Source organism: Sus scrofa, chromosome 12 (genome assembly GCF_000003025.6).
Source record: "Sus scrofa isolate TJ Tabasco breed Duroc chromosome 12, Sscrofa11.1, whole genome shotgun sequence".
NCBI classification, from domain to species: domain Eukaryota; kingdom Metazoa; phylum Chordata; class Mammalia; order Artiodactyla; family Suidae; genus Sus; species Sus scrofa.
The window spans coordinates 21710509-21729466 of NC_010454.4; the positions used below are offsets into that span (position 1 = coordinate 21710509).

At 42.3% G+C, this 18958-nt stretch overlaps 1 long non-coding RNA gene across 1 annotated transcript in view; it reads right to left on the reverse strand.

Moving 5' to 3' along the window:
- LOC106505430 overlaps positions 1-18958 on the reverse strand; it is a 42657-nt gene that overhangs the window by 21258 nt on the left and 2441 nt on the right. The window lies entirely within an intron of this gene.

Sequence of the window (18958 nt, forward strand, 5' to 3'; positions counted from 1 at the left end):
CAACCAACACCACAGCTCACGGCAATGCCGGATCCTTAACCCACTGAGCAAGGCCAGGGATCAAACCCTCAACCTCATGGTCCCTAGTTGGATTTGTTAACCACTGAGCCATGACGGGAACTCCCCCCACACCCTTTCCCTCACCCTCTGGCTAAAAAAAGAAGCAGCCAAGGGAGCTCCCATTGTGGCTCAGCGGTAATGTACTGGACTGGTATCCATGAAGATACAGGTTCAATTTCTGGCCTTGCTCAGTGGGTTAAGGATCCAGCATTGCTATGAGCTGTAGCGTAGGTCGCAGACAGAGCTAGGATCTGGCGTTGCTGTGGCTGGGCTATAGGTCTGCAGCTACAGCTCCGATTGGATCCCTCTGATCCTTAGCCTGGGAACTTCCGTATGCTGTGAATATGGCCCTAAAAAGACAAGAAAAAAAAAAAAAAAAGCAGCTAACTTCCATTGGGGTCAGCTCTCCCTAATCATCGGGGGCATCCCGCTGTGCCAGCAGCATCTCTTAGCTCTCTTCTCACTTTGTCTCTGTGTCTGGAAATTCTTTTCTGACCTGTGCTAGGACCATGACAATCTCACGAAGGAATCAAAGTAACATAGCCAAATAAGGAACCATATATTCCCTAACTTACTTCTTAGAAAAGGCACCACTGAAGTGGGCTTAAGGGATAGGGCCCTGAGCTGCTTGGATTCAAAATAATTTCTACCTCTCTCTACTTGTGTGTTCTTGAGAATGTTATCTAACTGTTCTGTCCCTTGATTTCATTACCTGTAAAACAGGGATAATGATGATGATACCTACTTCAGAGGGTTGTTGTTGAGCTTGGAGAGACAGCAGTGGGTGACAGCTTGAAGTGAGATCTTAATTCTCTGCTCAGGAATTGAACCTGGGCAGCCTGGCTGGAAACCAGGAATCCTAGCCACTAGACTAAGCTAATGGTTAAAAGCAGAATTGCCCTGATTCTTGCCCCCTGTTGAAAGCAAAAATGTTTCAAGGAGGCAAAGACTGTAAAAATAGGTGTCAAGTGTATCGTCAGAAACACAGTACAGCATGTGGGAGAGCACACGGGGGATGAGTCTACTTAAGGCAGAAGCAAAGCAGTACCACACACCCAAAGGAGTAGGGGTGTGGGCCTCCCCCCTGAATGAGAAGCGTGCCACGGAGGTGATTCAATCACTTACATGGGACAGTTCTGGGTTTTTGCCTCCTCGGGCCGATTATCTTCCTTTATCTTTTACACCTGATGAGACCCAGGCCTCTCCCCCAATCTGCATGCACACCTTTAGGCCGAGATGGATTCCAAAGCAAAGCATGGTGGGAAGGTTATCTACACGCATTACAGCCTGGCACCCCCTCCCCTTCGGACCCAGAGACGTCACTCTGCACGTGTGTGGTTGGGCGTCTCCCAGATGCTGTGGAGGGGGTGTCATGACCTCTTGGAGTTTTGTCCAAGCAGGGCTCAGGCCCCTCTTTTGATCCTGTCATTGCCATTGTTTAACAGTCACAGAAGACAAGTACCAGTTATTTCCCTTGCGCCTGTTGTTATTTCTACCTTGAAGTACAGATCGGTGGCTGGTTGCAAATGTTTGTCCCGGAGCCCACCATCTCCTGCCTCAAGAAGTATACATGTGAGGCTGGTTGTCCCTCTCTCTTGCTTTGGGAAGTGCAAATAAGAGGCTAGTTGCAAATGTCCAGCCTGGAGCCCATCTACCTCCTGCCTCATTGTGAGGATTAAATATCCAATCTATGTACTTTGAAAAGTACCTGGTTCATATTTAAGCCCTCAACAAACGTAGCTATATCAAAAGGTACTTCCAGTCATATAATAAATAAGCACTAAGAATGTAACGAACAACTTGATAAGATTAACGCTGCTCTATGTTATATATGAAAATGAAGAGAGTACATCCCAAGAACTCTCATCACAAAAATTTTTTCTTCTGTTTTAAAAATTCTATATATGAGATGATGGATGTTCACTAAATTTACTGTGATCATCACTTCATGATGTATGTAAGTCAAATCATTAAGCTGCACAACTTAAACTTATATAGTACTGTAGGTCAATTATATCTCAATACAACTGGAAGAAAAAATAAAAATGATTGGGAGTTCCTGCTGTGGCGCAGCAGGTTAAGGATTTGGTGCTGTCTCTGCAGTGGCTTAGGTCACTGCAGAAGTGCAGATTCAATCCCCAGCCCGGTGCAGTGGGTTAATGATCCAGCATTGCGCAGTTAGGGTGTACGTCAAAGCTGTGACTTGAATTCAATCCTTGGTCTGGGAAATTCCATATGCCATGAGTGCAGCAAAAAAATAAAATAAAATAAAAAAATAAATAAATAAATAAATAAATAAACGTAGCTATATGATGAAGAAATTAAAATGTAAAAATTAAGTTCATGATATCAGAGAACTTTAAAGACACAGGAGAGCTTAGAAATGATCAAGTCCCTGCCAAGTTTCCCCAAAAGGGACTAAGGCCTCAATGGATGAAGGGTTGACTCCGAGTCAGCCCTGGAACTCAGAAGGAAAGAGGAAATCTTATCAATCCTTTTAAAGCTGAATGGTGGAGTTCCCATTGTGGCTCAGTGGTTAATGAATTTGACTAGGAACCATGAGGTTGCTAGTTCCATCCCTGGCCTCGCTCAGTGGGTTAAGGATCTGGCATTGCCATGAGCTGCGGTGTAGGTTGCAGATGCGGTTTGGATCTGGCATTGCTGTGGCTGTGGTGAAGGCCGGTGGCTATAGCTCCAATTAGACCCCTAGCCTGGGAACCTTCATATGCCGTGGGTATGGCCCTAGAAAAGACAAGAAGACAAAAAAAAAAAAAAAACAAAAAAGCTGAATGGTAATTCTCCCTACTTTAGGATAAGGCTCAGGCAATGGACTGAATAAATCAGCCAAAGATAACAGACTCCTTCAGGAGAAAAATGACCTAATTCCAATGAATGCACTGCCAACATGGCAAGACTACAAAGAGCACAGAGAAAGCATAGCTCCTGATCCTATTCTTTGTGATGCTCATGCCCGGAGGAAAACAGCGCCCAGCAAGGCCAACGTGTTCCTGCTTAGGGAGGAGGCACAACATGGCAAGGTCACTAACATGTTCAAACCAGTGTCTAAGGTAGGATGTAGCTGGAAGCTCTCCAGAAAGGGAAGAAGAATGTGACTGCCTTGGTTCATCAGGGCCTCTTACCTGCTTGATATAAAGAGGGGTATATTTACACATAGCAATTTTTAAGTTATCTAGAAGATTTAGGAACTTTAAAGCATGATTAAAAGTATGTAGGTATCAGTGACATCTTTTTTTTTATTAAAATACAGTTGATTTACATGTTGTGCCAGGTAAAGTCTTAACATTTATACACTAATTTTTCTAATTCTTTAATCCCCACCTATAAATCTACACATAGAATCTCTGACAACTAGCCTTTTCCTCTATAATTTAATGCTCTGCACTAGGCCATTGAAACTAAAGATGGGACAACAACTGGGGAGTTGTCATCTTAATGTGAGAAAGGAAACACTCTTCCTTCCTTCTCTTCTCTGAGCTCTGTTCTGCACAAGTGTGTGGGTGATCTCTGAGACCATCCTCAGGTTCAACAATTTGTCAGGAGGACTCCCAGAACTCAGAAAAGCTGTTGTATTCATGGTTATGGTTTATTACAGTGAAAGGATATCGATTAAAATCAGCAAAGGCAAAAGGTGCATAGGAGAGACCAGGAAACATAAGCTTCCAGTTGTCTTTTCACAGTGCAATTCTACAAAGAGCCTTATTTCTCCCAAAAATGAGGTATGACGTGTGTAGTATTGCCAACAAGGGAAGCTCACCCAAACCTTAGTGCTATGGGTTTCTATTGAGGGTTTGTTCTATAGGCATGGAGCACCCATGTATTTAACCCTAGTTACTGAGTCACCGTAGTTACTTAGGCTTATTCAACCTTCAGTCCTTCAGAGGTAACTGATACACTGTAGCTCAAGGACCCACCATGAATCACATTGTTAGCATAAACTATCTGCATCCACAAAGACACTTTCATCTGCCAGGATGCACTAAGGCTTAGTGGTTACCTCCCAGGAGATGGGTAAGGGCCAGACTTTTCTTTGGAACATGCAGGGTCTGTGCATCCCAGTCCTTCTGGGTTAACTCTTCACTACACAAGTGGATCTCACAGCAGGGCCCCACTCTGCTTCAGCACACTCGCCCCCATAACTCCTACCCTTGGACCACCAGGGTGGATTAGCACTCCACACTCAAGACCTCCATGTCCCGTGGATGTCCAGGCTCCATAGTCACCTGTAGCTCATGGGGAAGTGTATCTTTCCTTCAGGTGAGTTCTCTCTTAGTGTCCTTCCTTAGAAATCCCTGCCCATCTGCCAGTGCATAGAGCCAAACCCAATCATGGAGAAGACTGAGTAGCCCCTCAGCCCCTACATAAAACAGAAAATAAAAACAGTTATCCCTGGGAGATCCCTCTGTGACACAATGGGATCAGCAGTGTCTCTGGTGCCCTGGGATATAGGTTCGATCCCCAGCCCAGCATAGTGGGTTAAGGATCTGGTGTTGCCACAGCTGTGGCTTAGGTCACAACTATAGCTTGGATCTGATACCTGTCCTGGGAAGTCCATGCGCTGCATGGCAGCCAAAGAAGAAGAAGAAGAAGAAGAAAAAACAAACAAACAGCTACCCCTGGCTGAACCTAAATTTCCACTCAGGACCAGAGGCATTTGATTATGTTTGGAAGCTCTGACTATGTAGGAGGGTAGGTTTGTGTGTATGTGAAGAATAACTGCATCAAGGCAAGTTTAAGAAAAACTGACATTCATTGCAATATCTTTCCAGGCAGAAATGGGAAATTCAATCAATACAAAGACATGTTTCAGACACATCAGAAAACATTATTTTTTAACCTATTGCTGCAATTAAGTTTCTGGGCCTAGAAATGCAAGAAGAAAGAATGCATAAACGGGTATTCCCCTAAGTCTGACATAAAATTCATCTTCCAGGCATAAAACTCACTCCTCCCTTCCTTCCCACCTTTAATATTGATTTCTCCTGAAGACAGAATTCAAGGAAATAAACACTGGCATCACAATTCATTGGTGATTATACTTTACATTTATAGATTGCATTAAAATTTTAATATACAGATACAATAAAAAAAAATTTTTGACACTGCTCACACCATGCAAAAGTTCCCAGGCCAGGGATTGAACCCACGCTACAGCAGGGACATGAGCTGCTGCAGTGACAATGCTGCATCTTTAACCCACGCCACCACAAGTTGGGGGTCAGGGACCCCCTCAGTGAGGGTAACAGCCTAGAGGAGGTGTGTTAGCCCTGCCCTTGCTTTGATGCAATAAATTATGCGTTGGGCAGAGTCAAGAGACCCCCCGGAGTTCCCACTGTGGCGCAGTGGAAACGAATCTGACAAGTATACATGAGGATGCCAGTTCATTTCCTGGCCTCGCTCACTGGGTTGGGGATCCAGTGCTGCCGTGAGCTGTGGCGTAGGTTGAAGACACGGCTTGGATCCGGAGTTGCTGTGGCTGTGGTGTAGGCCAGCAGCTGCAGCTCTGATTCTACCCCAAGCCTGGAAACTTCCATATGCTATGCGAGTAGCCCAAAAAGCAAAAAAAAAAAAAAAAAAAAAAAGAGAGAGAGAGAGAGACACCCAGGTTCTAACCCTGGTTCTTGCACCAATGAATTGTATTACAGAAAGGAAAACATAACTTCTGAGCTTCGGTTTCTTTCTCTGCAAAATATCCTGACTGCCTCTCACAATTCTAACTATTATTTACTTATACACTAATACATCCACTGACAGGGTTGAAAATGGCAAAAGTGACACAGAAATTCAAGCATGAATACACAAGAGAGAGACAAGAAAATGAGGTCTTACATAAAGGGGCAACAAGTCTTCAATCTGATGAGTCATTAGAACCAAGTTTTGAAAAGTGACCCTTGATGCAGAGTAGGGGTGGTAGTGTAGGGGTGAGTACAGGTTTCTGTGGCGAGAAGCACTCCTACAGGTAAGGCCATGTCAGGATATAATAACTGGGATCTGCAACAGTGGGCTTCTCCCAGGCGAAGAGCATCCCATCTGGAGTCCCCGTTACCAGAACACAGTATAAACAAGCTGCTGATTGGAAAAACCACATTCAACAGAGATTTGGTCCAGCCTGAGATTCCAGCAAAAGCCATCCGGTAATTGAAGAATTGATAAGTCAATCAAGAAACCTACACACCTCAACCTCTTTCTTTCTTTTTTTTTTTTCCCCTTTGTTTTTTAGGGCCACACCATGACATATGGAAGTTCCAGGCTAGGGGTCGAATCAGAGCTGTAAGCTGCCAGCCACAGCCAAAGCCACAGCAACACGGGATCCAAGCTGCGTCTTTGACCTATACCACAGTTCACATCCATGCCAGATCCTTAACCCACTGAGCGAGGCCAGGAATCGAACCCATGTGCTCAGGGATACTAGTCAGATTCATTTCCCCCGTGCCATGACAGGAACTTCTCAGTCTCTTTGTTATAGGTAATAATTCTGTGGGATTTTTAAAGTAAAAAATAATGCATCACAATATATACATAATCTTGATTTCTATGTTTTAGGTAACTGCTGCTAATGATCAAAATCCCAGGACTAATTTTTTTGGCTGCACCTGTGGCATGCAGAATTTCCCAAGCCAGGGATCCACCTCAAGCCACAGCTGTGACAATGCTGGATCCTTAACCCACTGAGCCACCAAGTAACTTCCCGAACTATTTTTAAATGAGCAAGGACAAAATGATAACTAACTACCTCAATTTTGCAATAAAGACATAAGCAGCCTTCAGTTCAAAAGGGAGTTGTATTCCAAGAGTTGTTTATGATTATTTCTATTTCACAATTTTCACACCTGCCACATGTCACATATTACTCCTTGTCCTTTACAGTCATAACTTCTTTTTTGTGTGTGTCTTTTTTTTCGAGGGCCGCACCCACAGCATGTGGAGGTTCCCAGGCTAGGGGTCTAATCAGAGCTGTAGCCACCGGCCTACGCCAGAGCCACAGCAACGCAGGATCTGAGCCGCTTCTGCAACCTACACCACAGCTCACAGCAACACCAGATCCTTAACCCACTGAGCGAGGCCAGGGATCCCACAATCTCTAAGCCAAATCTGACTGTGGCTTAGTCAGATTTGTTAACCACTAAGCCACAACAGGAACTCCATAACTTCTTTAATCCTCACAATAACTCAATGAAGTGTCCTTATTTTACACATGAGAAAATACCAAGGCACAGAGATGTTCAGTAACTTTTTCAATGTCACACAGCTGGTAAACAATGAGAAAACAACTAGGGAGCTAGAAGAGCAAAAATGTAACTCCTGGATTATTTAGGCACCATCCCATGCTGACATTTGGGAACATGAATATATTTTCTTGCAGAGACAGTGTTAGAAATAGCTATAAAATCCCACACTAGCTAATTTTAAACACATGCATCAGAGCTGAAATTCTGTAGATGACTCAGTGTACTATCTCTGGTTCCCAGCACAGTATCTGTCAGAGTAAGTGCTCAATCAATGCTTGTTGAATTTAATATAGAAAGGACACTCCACTAACAACATGAACATTCTAGAACGACTTGGAGAGCCCAACAGCAGGAACAGAGGTGTTCTCTCCAGCATCACCCACCGTGGTCCCAGCAGCTTGACGGCGGAAAGGAATTTGGGCAAATGGGCCTTATGGAGGTGGCACAAGTCTTTGGCAGCAGGAGACAGATGGGGTCTTGGTTTTAGCAACGGGACCACAGCTCAGAGATTCAGCAGCAAAACTAGGGAGAGAATTTGGATTTCTACAGCTGGGTAGCAGGATATGACTGCAAGTCTGTGACCGAAGGTGGTATGAAGTACATAGTGGGAGGACAAGGTGCACGGATAGGACCAAGCTACAGGGAAACTGGGTCTCTAACTAGGGCAGCTGTGGGTAAGTAAGGGAAGATGACAAATAAGCCATCGGCAACCGAGAGTCTACAACTAGGTCAACCACTGAGACAGTAAATAAGCTCTGTTGTTTCCTGTTGTTTTTTTTTTTTAAGTAAATAGCTTTTCTGACACTTACTCAATATTGTGAAAATATTATAAGAGAACACTTGTTGTGATCGTATAAATAAAATGCAACAAAAATTGTACACAAGTTCTTTAAGATCAGAGACTTGTCAATTTTATTCCCAAGATCTAGCACAGTGTTTTCTGCAAGATGCTCAATTAATAATTGATAAGAATTGACTTATTACTAGTGTATAAAATATAAACTAATAATATGATAGAATGATAGAGCAATAAAATAGTAAGATAAATAATAGAAAGATAAATTATAGAATTATAAATAGGAAATAGAATAGAATAATTGATCAATATAATAACAAATTGAATAACAAATAATAGATTAATAAGTGAATAGAGCCATAACTGAATAGAATAAGAGGTGAATGGTAAATGAATGAAGTAATAGCAGCAATTATTAACTATTATATTCATCATAAACAATACAATGAATTAGAAATAATCATATTACCTTGTTAAACAACATATAAAGTAAGCAATTAAGAAAGTAGGCATGAAATGTATCCTTTCCCAAGAATAAATTATTATGAAGGTATCAAAATTCCCATCTATAATTTAAAGAATCCTCTCATATTTGATAACATTTAGGACACAACTGCAGAGAAAATTAGAATACGGGATTAAAGGTAAAAATGAAGGAGTAAAGAATGAACACACACATAACATTCAATCCCAAAAGAAGCAAGGAAGAAAGAAAGAGAAAAACACAGGAGAGAAGAGACAGTAAGAAAAATAACAGTGGGAATACAGCAAGAAGACACTGATAAGGCCAAATATACATTTAACTGGAGTGAGAAAATAGGTCAGAAGAAAGATGTAATGAGATAATGGCTCAAAACTTTCCAAAAACTGGTGAAGGACTTAAATTCACAGTTTCAGGAATCCCAACAAATCCCAGGCAAGACAAATAAAAAGAAATCTATCCCTATCACCTTACAGAGATTTTCAATCCATGTTACACACCTGCCTTGCCTGGGAAGTTTCCTTTAGCCCCTCTGAGTCTCCGTTTTTAAATACAAACTACAACCTACTCCATAGGAATGGTAAAAAGATTAAATGAAATAACATGGAAAGCGAAAAAAAAAATCTCATGGTATAAAAAATCTTCATAGGAAGACATGACTTCAGTTAATTCAAACAGATATTTTGGGTCCAACTTCCTCCTCAGACACAAAACCAAAATCTACAGAGCAATGTAATGGAGAATATTCTTTATCATATGAGTAAATAAATTAAAATGCAGATGGCTTGGAGCTTTATTTAAGCAATACCATTAAGTACTATGAGAGCTTAATGAAATCATCACTCTGAGTCTTAAATTTTTAATTCTAAAAGAAATGAATTGGTTTAAATTATTATACTTTCTTCATCCCCTTCTAAGTGTTAGAGAATTATTCAAAACTTGCCTAAAGTCTTTGGACTAGAGAGCAGAAAGAAGGCATATCATTTAATAGAAAAATATCTTGGAAATATTCTTACTTGAACCAATTTTTAACCACTTTCCAAAAGCACTGGTATCAACATGGGGCTTATCTACAGAACAAAATGGAGGTCAACCACCCAGCTGATGTCTTGAAAACCGACAAGTGCTGACCTATAAATGAATATGGAAACTGAACCCAACCGAACAGAGGGATTTATCACCAAACAGAATCATGCCTCTATGCTTTTCTTCCACACCTTCAAAGCAAGCATTTTCTTCAAGGTTCATTTTAACAAAAAGAATCAGAGAAAATATAAGTACGGTTTTTTTCTGTTTTAATTTACTTAAAAAACCCTTTAGGAGTTCCCATAGTGGCGCAGCAGAAACGAATCCGACGAGGAACCATAAGGTTGTGGGTTCCATCCTGGCCTTGCTCAGTGGGTTAAGGACCCTGCGATGTCGTGAGCTGTGGTGTAGGTCACACTGCTCCGATCCTGTGTTGCTGTGGCTGTGGTGTAGGCCAGCAGCTGTCGATCCGATTCGACCCCTAGCCTGGGAACCCCTATATGCCACGGGAGCGGCCCTAGAAAGACAAAAAGACAAAAAAATAAAAGTAAAAACCCTTTAAACCTTAATAGAATGTGGTGAAAACCCACTCCAACAGCGAGGGGAATCCCTGCAGCTAGCCAGCCTAAGCAACTCCAGATTTGGGCTGTGCAAATTAAATCTTGCCCTATCTGCAGTTTGGCGCCACCTGCTGGCAGCCGTATTCTCTGTCTAAAATTAAGAGAGAATTCTGGGACCAGCTGACTTCCCAAGAAAGATGCCTTTCCAAGAATCTGCAGCCTGTTTAGGTGGCCAGATTCATCCTCAGCTTCCCCATTCCCAAAACTCCCCTTTAACCACTGCTCCCCAGCCCTGACTGTCCACCTGCTCTATCTCCCCTCCTCATCCCAGAAGATAGGAGCTTAAGCCCACCTTCTTGGGAGCCAGGGGCCATTCACTTTGTATCTAAATTTTCAGCAATGTACCAGGGTTCATTGTACTTGTCATATCGCCTGTTCAAGGACTGATGTCCCCAGTATATAAAGTTATGAACAAATCGATAAATAAGAGTTAACCATATCAATCAGAAATGGATACATGATACATATAAGCAATTCATAAAGTGTGGATGGCCAACGAACATTCAAAAGTGCCCAGTGCCCAATGTCTCCGGTATTCAAAGAAAGGCATAAAACAGGTCCACAGGTATTGTTTAATGATAATACCCATTTTATCGAGAGTAGAGGGAAAAGACACTAATACATTGATGGATGGAATGTAAATTGGCAAAAATCTCATAAAATTTTAGGAACAGGTATCAAAAACTTTATAAAAAGAATGCATTGGAGTTCCTGCTGTGGTACAGAGGGTTAATAATCCAACTGCAGCGGCTCTGGTTGCTGTAGAGGCACAGGTTCAATCCCTGGCCCGGTGCCGGGGGTTAAAAGATTCTGCGTTACTGCAGCTTTGGCTCCGATGCAGTCCTGGCCCGGGAATTTCCATATGCCTCCAGTATAGCCATTAAAAAAGAAAAGAAAAGAAAAGACTATATCCTTAGAGCCAGCAACTCCATTTCTAGAAATTTATTCTTGAATAATCAGTTATTTATTATATGCCCATTCTTCCCAGAAGTGTTTTATCATAGTGCAAAATTAAGCGTAATGAAATATCCAACAATGAAGAATCAACGGACTGTTAGAAAACATCCATCAAAGTCCCTCAGAAGAGTGTCATGTGACCATGAGGAATGTTCAAGGTCATGTATTGATCTGAAGAGATGTCAACCATCAATTGAGAAATGAAAAGTAGAAATCCAAGACAATACAGTCTGATCTATTTTTGTAAGGAAAATAATTGTATAAAATTATATACATGCTTATTAAAAGGGAACAGGAGTTCCTGCTGTGGTGTAGCTGGTTAAGGATCCAGTGTTGTCTCTGCAGCAGCAGCTTAGGTCTGATACCCAGCCTGGTGCAGTAGGTTAAGGATCCAGTGTTGCCACGGCTGTGGCATAGGTCACAGCTGCAACTTGGATTTGATCCCTGGCCAGGGGACTTCCACATGCTGCAGGTGCAGCCGAAAAAAAAATTTTTTTTGAAACAATATACGCTAACAGCGACTATTCATGGGTAGTGGAAATATGGGTGATGTTTATTCCTGCTACATGTTTATATACACTTTCTAAATTTTCTGAAATAAATACATACTTCTAGTAAGATTTTTAAATCTTTGAAGAAAAACCATCTGTATGTTTAGATGCTTTCACAACGAATATGTTCCTTTTTTTTAATTTTTAAGAAAACAATAAAAGAGTTGGCATACCCGTCATGGCTCAGTGGTTAACGAATCCGACTAGGAACCATGAGGTTGTGGGTTTGATCCCTGGCCTCGCTCAATGGGTTAAGGATCCAGTGTTGCCGTGAGCTCTGGTGTAGGTCGCAGATGCGGCTCGGACCCCGAGTTGCTGTGGCTGTGGCGTAGGCCAGCGGCTACAGCTCCGATTAGACCCCTAGCCTGAGAACCTCCATATGCCGCGGCAGTGGCCCTAGAAAAGACAAAAATACAGAAATAAATAAATACAAGAGTAGTCAAATGGTAAGTAACGTGGTAGAAACTTTAAGGACAATTAAGAAAGAAGAAATGTGTGGGGAGGAGGAGAAGCTGGTAGATTAGTAGGAGTTGGTGGGTGGGGCAAGAAAAACGTTCTAGAAGAGACAGGACTTGAAAGGTGGCAAAATGTAGATACATGGAAAGAAGAGAACAGGACAGAGTTTGGGTCCCAGGCTCCAGGACTAATCACGTCCAAGTGCTTCTAGAAATACCCAGTCTCCTAGAGTGAAGAGGTCACAGGTCAGTACATATACATCATCCATTAGCCCTTTTTTAGAAATACTTGTGTCCACTCTGCACCCAGAAGGGCAACGATAGGCCCTGGACTTGCTGAAGAAGGCCACTGTGGGAAGGATGCTAGGCTCACGAGGTACCCTGCAATCCAGGATTCCCACACACCTGGTTTCTCCGTCTCCCTCCAGGGCACAGGTATCAGAGGAGAATAATCGCTTGCTGGGACCTGTTCCTCACTCATCTGATCAAGCCCCATATCAGAGCTGAATCTTACTCCTTTTCTCTCTTCCTAGAAAGATCTGGCTTCTTAGCCAGCATTCCCATGGATTCCCTCCACACAATAGTAACCATAAAGGGTGGCTCCCTAGACCCGAACCCCACAGCCAACCCTCTCAAGCCTGGCCCAGATCTATAGACTTTCTATTCAGGCCTGTCTTATCCTGTGAGCCTGTCCCATCTGAGGCCACAGCTCTGCAATGGTTTCTTGACAGCCCTGTTCTCCTGGTGCCAGCATGTTCTCCTCATCTCCCAGCATGCCTCGGGGCCAGTGCAGGTAGACTGTCCGCCTGACCCTGCCCCAGTCCCTGTGCCTGGGATGAGCCTTGGAGGGACTGGTTCTGATGAGCACAGAGATTCACTCATGGCAAATAATAATTTGGCAAAGTACTCGAAAGATCCCAAGTGTGTTCCATTAACTTGTACGTGGTATTCTTTTATAACAATTTTAACCCTTCCTGTACCCACACTCATGTCTCCTTTCCCGTTTCTAATCTTGTACATCTTGAATCTCTCTTTTCTTTAACCAGGCTCACAAAGAGGTGAGCTATTTTAATGGTGTCTTTAAAGAACCAGTTTTTGAGCATCTGTATGTATGTGTTATTTTTTTTCTTTTTCTTTTTTTTTTTTTTATGGCCACACCTGCAGCATATGGAAGTTCCCAGGCTAGGGGTGGAAGCAGAGCTACAGCAGATCAGAGCTGCGTCTGCAACCTACACTGCAGCTCACGGCAACCCGGATCCTTAACCTATTACTCGAGACCGTATGGATACTAGTCCGATTCTTAACCCGCGGAGCCATAACGGGAACTCCCTGTGTGTGCTATTTTCTATCTCAGTGATTTCAGCTCTTGTCTGTATTAATTTATTTTTCATCTATTTTATTTCATTTCATTGCTCTTTTTAATGAATACTTTATTGAAATCAAATTCCATGAAGTTTGTACCATTCTTTTGAAATCCCAGTGGATATTGCCTTGTTGCTCTTTTAAAAAAAATTTTTTTGTAATTAAGTTTCTTCTTCATTATTAGTCACTCTTTAATAATGCAGCCTTTTGAGGCCATAAATTTTCCTCTACAATTGTAGCTACAAGCCAAAAGTTCAGGTACAAAGTTTTCTTCTTTTTATTACTCTCTAGTTGGTTTATAAGATCGAATTTGTTTTCCTTTGGTCTAAGAGCTATTTCGGAGAATGTTTCTGAATTTACAAATTAAGGTTCTGGTTGTCTTTTTATTATCAAACTCTAATCATGCCAAATAAAAACAAATCCAGATGTAGATGAGAAGCAACTTTCACTGCAAAGACTATTGTCACAGGGAGCTTGCTCTGATCTCAGAAATCTGCAAGTACGTCAAAATCATACAGGGAAAGGGCTTTCTTTTATAGAATGAAAGAGGAGGCAGGCAGAGATAAGCAGACTCTGGAGGGAAGCAGGACAAACAAGAGGGATGACCACTGGGATCAAACAGGAAAAGGTCTCGCTGCGGTCAGCTGATTCACAGGAAATGTTGATAAGAGGGCACTTCTATCTTTTGCTGTGCTTGCTCAAGCTTGAGGGCAAGCAGAGTTCAGGGGCCTATAGGGAAGAGAGAGGCAAGACCAGACAAGATCAAGACAAAGTACAGGACAAGAACAGAGCTGTTATGAGCACTTGGTCCATTTAACTCGGATTGGAACACTGCCTTGGCAGAATTCCCGGGCAAGCACCCTCTTCCTCAGGCAACTGCACTTATCAGGACTTCCCTTGGGGTGGACACACACAGGCCAGCTCAGGAGCACATCTAACTTCTAACCTCTAATTTGGCACTATTTCTATTAAATAAGCAGTACTCTCTACCCAGTTCTTAAGTACAAGTGCTGAACTTTTGCAGCTTAAATGTCAGTAAAGGAAATCCCTCCTAACTATTAACTAAAACACTTCCTGGAGTTTCCGTTGTGGCTCAGCGGTAACAAACCCAGTTAGTACCCATGAGGACTCGGGATAGATCCCTGGCCTCGATCGGTGGCTTAAGGATCCAGCATTGCCATGAGCTGTGGTGTCGGTCACTGACTTGGCTCGGATCCTGCATTGCTGTGGCTGTAGCATAGGCTGGCAGCTGGAGCTCCAGTTCTGACCCCTAGCCTGGGAACTTCCATATGTCACACCTGTGGCCCTAAAAAGCAAATAAATAAGCAATAAATAAATAAATAAATACACTTCCTAAATCTGACCAAGAAATGATGCACTAATAACCAAATTCCTAAATATCAGAGCTTGAAGGAAACCTGAAAATCATTGAGTCCAATGTAATAATCCCATAGATTGGGAGACTGTGACCTCATCTAGAGACATCCGAGGTGTCGGGATTTGAGAATAATATTTATAAAGTGTCATAGGGAGTTCCTGCAATGGTGCAATGGGATTGGCAGTATCTCTGGAGCACCGGGACACAGGTTCAATCCCCAGCCCAGCACGGTGGGTTAAAGAGCCCCTATTGCCGCAGCTGCGGTATAGGTCACAACTGGGGCTTGGATCTGAACCATGACCAAAGGACGCCTCATGCCATGGGGCAGCCAAAAAACAAAACAAAAAACTTAAAAAGATAAAATAAATAAGATGTCACAGTCCTGGTGGACAGGGACAGAGGACATAAACAGGTGAAGTATTCCCCCTGAACCTAGAGATAAAATATCATCCCATTTCTTTCCCATGGAACTATAGGCCTATAGGAACTATAGGGCTCCTTGACCAAAGGTTTGTAGCCTCTGGGATCAGAAGGGCCAGGGACACTGAAGGTCAAAGTCAGAGAGAGACAGAGAGAGGGGAGAATGCCCAGCGGACTGACTTAGCCTCAGCCAGAGCCACAGCAAACTGGGCTACCTATGTCCATGGGGGTCTCTGAATAGAAGCTATTGTGTCTCTGGTATAAAGAAAGATCCAAAAGGACCTTTCAAACCAAAATAATCAATAAACTCTGTGCTTATTTAATCTGTCTTAACTCTGGACCCTGGAAGACAGAAGCACCTTCACCCTTGCAAACACACTTGCTCATTCACTTAACTCTGCAGAAACTGAGGAAATGACCTTCAGGAAAATTAGAAAATCGAGATGTGCAAAGGGACTCGAGAGCATTCAAACATGACAAGTAAAGAACAAAATTTGGCAAAATGTCGTGACCGGACAGATGGCCAGTGGAGAAGAGGGAGCCTTCAAATGGACACGCTTAACTGAAGCTTTTGAGAGAAGAGTGGAAAAGGAGTTAGGGAAGAAGAGGAAGCCGTGGAGAAAGAGAAACACAGCATCCGTGTATCTCTGCTCCGTCTTTACAGTATTTTTAACTTCCTTGGTATCTATCTGACAAGAGCACTGGGCTAAAATCGATTTAGGGATAGTACCAGATCCACAAGGAGTGGCCTCTCAGGACATATATTATTTCAGAGTCTTTCCTTTCCTCCGAGTAGTTGAGGCACCATCAGGACACTGACCTGAAGAATGATTCTCTACTGGGGAGGCCCGGGGTCATTCTGGCACATCTTTCCCTGCCCCCTCCTCAGACAACACCTCCCCTCACCAACAACACTTCCAACACACACACACACACACACACACACACGCACACACACAGAATTACAGATCAGCTGGTGAAGAATAAAGGTTCAGAAGGCAGAACACATGGTAAAGGACAAATGTCATCAAAGTCTTCATGAAGCAGGTCAAGCTGTGATGTTTTTCATTCATTCAAGGACCAAATTGTCTCTCTACAGTATGTTACGTATTGCAAAGAAGCTGTACACACATCAAATTGGAGCTTTTCCTTTTTTGCTACTGTCTGCCACAAAAATTTCTGCCGACACTCAACAAATGCTCTGTGCCCACTTACTCCCCTTGGCTAATCTGACCTTGTGCTTTTATTTGAAGGTTCATTACAGAATATTCTCTGGAAGGATCACAAGGCAGAAGCCCTGAATTCATCCTATTCTCAACTTGAGAGCCACATGCCATATCTTTCAGTGTTTGATTTCCTTTCTAATATAAAAATATGCAATTTATTCATCTGACATTTTTTATTATTTTATCTTATTATTTTATTTTTGTCTTTTTAGGGCCATACCTGCAGCATATGGAAGTTCCCAGGCTAGGGGTCAAATTGGAGCAACAGCTACCGGCCTACGCCACAGCCACAGCAATGAGGGATTGAAGCCACATCTTCGACCTACATCACAGCTCACGGCATTGCCAGATCCTTAACCCACTGAGCAAGGTCAGGGATTGAACCCACATCCTCATGGATACTAGCAGGGTTCGTTTCCTCTGAGCCATGACGGGAACTCCCATCTGACTTTTTTTTTTTTAATTTAATGATTTTTTTTTCTATTATAGCTGGTTTACAGTGTTCTGTCAATTTTCTACTGTACAGCAAGGTGACCCCGTCACACATACACATATACATTCCTTTTTCTCATATTATCATGCTCCATCATAAGTGACTAGATATAGTTCCCAGCAGGATCTCATTGCTTATCCATTCCAAAGCAATAGTTTGCATCTGCTAACCCCAAATTCCCAGTCCATCCCACTCCCTCCCCCTCCCCCTTGACAATCACAAGTCTGTTCTCCATGCCACCTGACATTTTTTAAAATACAAATCTATCACAAAAATGTTGATGGTTACTATTGGCAAATCAATCTGCACTTAATACAAAAGCCATATTCTATAATGAAATGTGCTATATATAATTCTTCACAGGTAAAAAAATAAATAAGTAAACTGCTAATCACAAAATAATCAAAATTACATGTAACTGGAGTTCTGGTTGTGGCTCAGGGGGTTAAGGACCTGACGTTGTCTCTGTGAGGATGGAGGGTTCAATGGGTTAAGGATCCAGTGTTACTGCAAGGTGCGGTGTAGTTGGCAGATGCTGCTCGGATCCGGTGTTGCCGTGGCTGTGGTGGAGGTTGGCAGATGTAGCTCCAATTCCCTAGCCTGGGAAATTCCATATGCTGCAGGTGCGGCAGTAAAAAGAAAAAACAAAACTACATATAACTGAGGGCAGAGCCTGACATCTGGGGTTCAGTCCATTGCTTTTAAATAATCATATGTTGAACAACTACAGGGTCTCAGGCACTGAAGCCAGCATTTCTGAACATTCTCTTTTGCTGGAGCCTCACCAGATTCTTGAAGCTTTCATTTTACAGATGAAAGAAATGCCGAGAACTAATTTGTGATCTTCGGCAAATCATTATTTCAAAGAGAGGAAGCATTCAATTCAGGGATGTCTCAGAACAATGGAGACTAATGTTTATTAAAGAATTCTAACACTGCAGGCAAGAACAAAACTTAATTTTTATAGGTGATTAAAATCCTTTCATCTTCAAAGCACCAACATTCTAGACAGTTTGCAAGTCATTGACTCAAGATTGGTCTGTTGGATAGATTCATCCTATAAAAGAAAAGAGACATAGATACAGAAAAAGAAAGCATAAAAATGCATTTAGGAAATACTAACAAACAGAAGAAAATCTTACGGATTCACCTCTACATTGATTTACACACGGCCTCATTAAGCAAAGAATGTGAGGCAGTAATGGCCATGGTAGTCACTAAACGCCCTTCCCAGCGGTCATCTCTGACAGAATAAAAGAATAATGTCAGAGAAGCACCTCAGAATAACTTATTTTCCCCCCTCTCAGCCGCACACATTGCATATGGAAGTTCCCAGTCCAAGGATCGAATCCGAGCCACAGCATCACCTTACACTGCAGCTGCAGCAACACAAGATCCTTAACCCACCGTGTGACAGTGGGAACTCCAGAATAACTTAACTTTTAAGCTGAATCTTAAAAATAAAGATGAGATAGATGTCAGCATCAAAAATTGTGTCAAGAAGAAAGCTTAAAGAAAAGAAAAAGAAACAAGATAGAGTACCTGTTATCACAAGCTTCCTCAAGTGAGACCCAAATGTCCAAATATCCCAAAACATAAGACACATAAAGTTTCCAAACGGAAACTGCTACAACTCAGAAGACAACTAAAGAAAAACTCCACAAGCCCCCGGCAAAATTCAGAGGTCAAAAATATTGCTAAACTGTGTCTTTTCTAATGCTTTCCACTTAAAGCTCTTTCTGCATAGGATCTGAAATTTCTAAGTTTCATCACATTTATTTCACTTAGCTACTGTTCCTTTCTTTAAAACTTTGAGCCAAATGCCAGCCCTTAGGAAAGTGGAAAGATTATGTTTCATCATTTTAAAAGGGAGGAAAAGAAAGGGG